The 5,789-nt window shown below is 38.9% G+C and overlaps 1 pseudogene; it reads right to left on the bottom strand.

Annotated features, from left to right (window-relative positions):
- Positions 1–595: 595 nt before the first annotated feature.
- On the bottom strand, positions 596–4,413 carry LOC134318682 (immunoglobulin kappa light chain-like; annotated as a pseudogene).
- Positions 4,414–5,789: the final 1,376 nt, after the last annotated feature.

The following is a 5,789-nucleotide window of genomic DNA, read 5'->3' as shown; positions in this document are numbered from 1 at the left end:
ATGTGTTAGAAGCAGGAAAAATGGGCAAGCGTAAGGATTTGAGCGAGTTTGTCAAGGGCCAAATTGTGATGGCTAGTCGACTGGGTCAGAGCATCTTCAAAACTGCAGCTCTTGTGGGGTGTTCCTGGTCTGCAGTGGTCAGTATCTATCAAAAGTGGTCCAAGAAGGGAATAGTGGTAAACCAGCGAGAGGGTCATTGATGCATGTGGGGAACGAAGGCTGGCCCGTGTGGCTCGTTGTCCAACAGACGAGCTACTGTAGCTCAGATTGCTGAAGAAGTTAATGCTGGATCTGATAGAAAGGTATCAGAATACACAGTGCATTGTAGTTGCAGGGCTGTTTTGGCAGCAAAAGGTATTAGGGAGGTGGTCATAATGTTGTGTCTGATCAGTGTAAAGTAACATTTGCTTCTGAATAGAATGCTGAAAATGAATGACTCATACAATATAATGATAACAGTGACTGTATTAAAGACAAACATGCAGAAATCTAAGTAATAGGTGAGTATAACACTTGAGTATAGACATTGTTATGATCTTGTTCTCTCTTTCCTTTTCCTTTAAAATGTAACACAGCAAAATTCTGCTCTAAAGCATCACGATCCTGTTGGAATAAACATAAAACATTTATTTCACATGGCTGTGATCTGAATCATGAACATATTAGTAGTTCTTTGTATAATAAATATAAATTTAAACATATATAAATTTAAATAATAAATATAAATTAAATATAATCTTTATTTAAGATATAAAGAAGACACAGTTTCTAATCATGTACCTGATTAGGTGTTTTCTTTACCTCCAAACCTGGTTGAGCTCTTACTGTAGATTAAAAATATACTTAAAATGTATTTTAATATATTATTATTACTGTAAATTAAACATTTGTAATTAAATACAAAAGTAATTTAATCTGTATATTTTAGTGCACTTAGCTAAACAATCCAGACTCACCTCTGCAGTGTCCACATGTTCTCAGTTTACAGCTAACAAACAGAACAGAGAATACAGCTACCAGAACTCCCAAAATTACTGCCATATACAGTACATCACAACAGGATCTGCAGATGCTCCTACAGAATTAAAATATCAAAATCAAGATATGAAGATAATATTAAATATATTTGAATTTTATGTAACAATAAATTATTAAAAGCCTACAAAATATACAATAAAATATATAAAAAATGTAAAATATTACAATTAATCTTACCCAGCTGTACAGTTGTTCCATTTCCAAAAATGATTTCCCCACACATGGCCACAGCACAGTAGTAGGTACCAGTATCATCAAGGGTAAGGATGCTCTTCAAGAAGTTGTACACACAGGTGTATGTAGAAGAGCTGTTCTTACGCTGATGGCTGCTGTTGTGATGAGTATAAATAATTTGAGGATGGGATTGTGGTGCAGCAGATCTGAACCAGAGCACTTGAAGTTCTGCTGTGCTTCTCTCAGACAAAACAGAGCACTGCAGATTTACTGATGATCCAGCGGCAACTGAGTCCAACATGGTGTTCTGGAATACTGAAATGTTTAACTCATGCTTCCCTGGTAAATATAATACAGAGAATGTTTTATGGTTTGTTTTTTTATATACAGTACATTAGTCTAAAAAAAAAAAAAAATGTTAACCCTTTACATTTCATTATTTCTTATTTAATATAATTAAAATACAGTATAATGCCAAGTATGTGGACATTGCTTGTTAGACATGCAGCGTCAGACTGTGATAGGTACAGTATGTTAAAGGTTTAATAGAATTAACTTTTTTTTTTTTTTTTTTCAAATGTTGTGGTTGGTGCTTACCTCTTACTGATAAAAATGTTCCATTCCCAAACAATGTCAAAAAGCGAATAGAGCCACAGTAATAGCTGGCTTCATCTGAAGGTTCCACACTGGCAATATTTAAATGGAAGCTCTCTTTTTCTCTCTTTATATTGAACCTGGGATATTTAAAATCTTCTTCATAACTGGAATCCTGTTGAACTAAGGCAATTAAAGAAAGTCCTTGTCCTGCTGTTTGCTTATACCAAACGATGGGATCAGTGTCATCCTTATCCAGCAGAAAGCATCGCAAAGTAACATTATCACCAACAGTAGCAGTGATCACTGAGTCTGGCTGACTGACCCTGTCTGTGCAGGACCTTTGGACAAATGGAACAAAATTGTAATTATTTATACTGTAAAGATTTATTAGACTTTAAATACAAATATAGCCAAAATTATATGGACACCCCTCTTAATTCAGGATTCAGTTGTTTCTGTCACATCCATTGCAAACAGGTGTATAAAAATATGTAAAATGTCATGTTTTAACACTGTGGCATTAGTTTATGGAAATCCCTTTATTTTCAGCATGATTATGAGCACAGGCAAGGTCTATAAAGACATGAATTGACTAGTAGTGTGGTCTCAACTCAACTGCACACTTTTGGGATAAATTAAACTTGGATTGTAAATCAGACCTTCTCTTAACTAACTATTGAATAAATCCGCACAAATTCCCATATACACACTTTAAAGTCTTGTAGAAAGTCTTCCCAGATAGGGGGAACATATAAAAGCTACAAAGAAATGGCAGAGCAATTCAGTATATATGTCTGTGGTTTAAAATAAGATGTACAACAAGCTCATGGTCAGGTGTCCCAATACTTTTGTCCATATAGTGTACAGTGTATCACAAAAGTAAGTACACCCCTCACATTTTTGCAAATATTTCATTATATCTTTTCATGGGACAACACTATAGACATGAAACTTGGATATAACTTAGAGTAGTCAGTGTACAGCTTATATAGCAGTGTAGATTTACTGTCTTCTGAAAATAACTCAACACACAGCCATTAATGTCTAAATAGCTGGCAACATAAGTGAGTACACCCCACAGTGAACATGTCCAAATTGTGCCCAAATGTGTCGTTGTCCCTCCCTGGTGTCATGTGTCAAGGTCCCAGGTGTAAATGGGGAGCAGGGCTGTTAAATTTGGTGTTTTGGGTACAATTCTCTCATACTGGCCACTGGATATTCAACATGGCACCTCATGGCAAAGAACTCTCTGAGGATGTGAGAAATAGAATTGTTGCTCTCCACACAGATGGCCTGGGCTATAAGAAGATTGCTAACACCCTGAAACTGAGCTACAGCATGGTGGCCAAGGTCATACAGCGGTTTTCCAGGACAGGTTCCACTCGGAACAGGCTTCGCCAGGGTCGACCAAAGAAGTTGAGTCCACGTGTTCGGCGTCATATCCAGAGGTTGGCTTTAAAAAATAGACACATGAGTGCTGCCAGCATTGCTGCAGAGGTTGAAGACGTGGGAGGTCAGCCTGTCAGTGCTCAGACCATACGCCGCACACTGCATCAACTCAGTCTGCATGGTCGTCATCCCAAAAGGAAGCTGACGAACAAGAAAGCCAGCAAACAGTTTGCTGAAAACAAGCAGTCCAAGAACATGGATTACTGGAATGCCCTGTGGTCTGACGAGACCAAGATAAACTTGTTTGGCTCAGATGGTGTCCAGCATGTGTGGCGGCGCCCTGGTGAGAAGTACCAAGACAACTGTATCTTGCCTACAGTCAAGCATGGTGGTGGTAGCATCATGGTCTTGGGCTGCATGAGTGTTGCTGGCACTGGGGAGCTGCAGTTCATTGAGGGAAACATGAATTTCAACATGTACTGTGACATTCTGAAACAGAGCATGATCCCCTCCCTTCGAAAACTGGGCCTCATGGCAGTTTTCCAACAAGATAACGACCCCAAACACAACCTCCAAGATGACAACTGCCTTGCTGAGGAAGCTGAAGGTAAAGGTGATGGACTAAACCCAATTGAGCACCTGTGGCGCATCCTCAAGTGGAAGGTGGAGGAGTTCAAGGTGTCTAACATCCACCAGCTCCGTGATGTCATCATGGAGGAGTGGAAGAGGATTCCAGTAGCAACCTGTGCAGCTCTGGTGAATTCCATGCCCAGGAGGGTTAAGGCAGTGCTGGATAATAATGGTGGTCACACAAAATATTGACACTTTGGGCACAATTTGGACATGTTCACTGTGGGGTGTACTCACTTATGTTGCCAGCCATTTAGACATTAATGGCTGTGTGTTGAGTTATTTTCAGAAGACAGTAAATCTACACTGCTATACAAGTTGTACACTGACTACTCTAAGTTATATCCAAGTTTCATGTCTATAGTGTTGTCCCATGAAAAGATATAATGAAATATTTGCAGAAATGTGAGGGGTGTACTCACTTTTGTGATACACTGTATCTTTTTAATTAGGTTTACCTTAAAATAGTAAACAAGACAATCAAACTGATTGTCATTAGTTTTCCTAGTGATAAAATGAATATAATCAAAAACATACAAACTCACCAACTGTAAGCACCACTGTAATTCACATCAGCGGCAACATATTGAGACTGAGGTCCTTCTCATAAACTGATGATCACTCTGAGCTGATCAAACTGACTTTATGCTAGAGACCTATGACGTAAATCATTGACATCACTGGCAATGAAAATGGCACTGGATGACTATTTTCAGCTTAATTCTTTTTTTTCTCTTTTTAACTGTATTTAGCATGTTAAGTTGTTTTAAATTCCTCCCTTTTTATTACATTTCCATTTGAAGATAAACATCTTGCATGAGATGTTTTAAACATCAAAATTATGAACTACAGTTGTATGCAAACATTTGAGCAAGAGGTAAAAATAACAGAATCAGAAGTACAAAATAAGTACACAAATTTAAAATAAGTACACAAATTTAAAATAAGTACACAAATTTGGTCACTTGAGTAAGTAAAGAGGAAAATTCTGTTGCTTGAGGTTTGATAGCAGACTGTCAGGCAAAAATGCTACAGACTGAGCTACTGGTGAGTGGCAAAATAATAAAAACAAAACGCCCAAGCAAAAGCCACACTGATTGGAAAATGTATGCAACTCTGGACAGAAATAAATGTTGTGACATTGCAGAAGCTTGTGGAAACGATGCCACAGTGAATGTGTGCCGTAATCAAAGCTAAAGGCGGTCCAACGAAATATTAGAGTGTGTGACCTTTTTTTTGGCCAGGCAGTGTATATATACAGTGTATCACAAAAGTGAGTACACCCCTCACATTTCTGCAGATATTTAAGTATATCTTTTCATGGGACAACACTGACAAAATGACACTTTGACACAATGAAAAGTAGTCTGTGTGCAGCTTATATAACAGTGTAAATTTATTCTTCCCTCAAAATAACTCAATATACAGCCATTAATGTCTAAACCACCGGCAACAAAAGTGAGTACACCCCTTAGTGAAAGTTCCTGAAGTGTCAATATTTTGTGTGGCCACCATTATTTCTTAGAACTGCCTTAACTCTCCTGGGCATGGAGTTTACCAGAGCTTCACAGGTTGCCACTGGAATGCTTTTCCACTCCTCCATGACGACATCACGGAGCTGGCGGATATTCGAGACTTTGCGCTCCTCCACCTTCCGCTTGAGGATGCCCCAAAGATGTTCTATTGGGTTTAGGTCTGGAGACATGCTTGGCCAGTCCATCACCTTTACCCTCAGCCTCTTCAATAAAGCAGTGGTTGTCTTAGAGGTGTGTTTGGGGTCATTATCATGCTGGAACACTGCCCTGCGACCCAGTTTCCGGAGGGAGGGGATCATTCTCTGCTTCAGTATTTCACAGTACATATTGGAGTTCGTGTGTCCCTCAATGAAATGTAACTCCCCAACACCTGCTGCACTCATGCAGCCCCAGACCATGGCATTCCCACCACCATGCTTGACTGTA

Source organism: Trichomycterus rosablanca, chromosome 8 (assembly GCF_030014385.1).
Source record: "Trichomycterus rosablanca isolate fTriRos1 chromosome 8, fTriRos1.hap1, whole genome shotgun sequence".
Lineage (NCBI taxonomy): Eukaryota > Metazoa > Chordata > Actinopteri > Siluriformes > Trichomycteridae > Trichomycterus > Trichomycterus rosablanca.
Note: the sequence above shows the minus strand (reverse complement) of the source record. Positions and strands in the feature narration are given on the sequence as shown.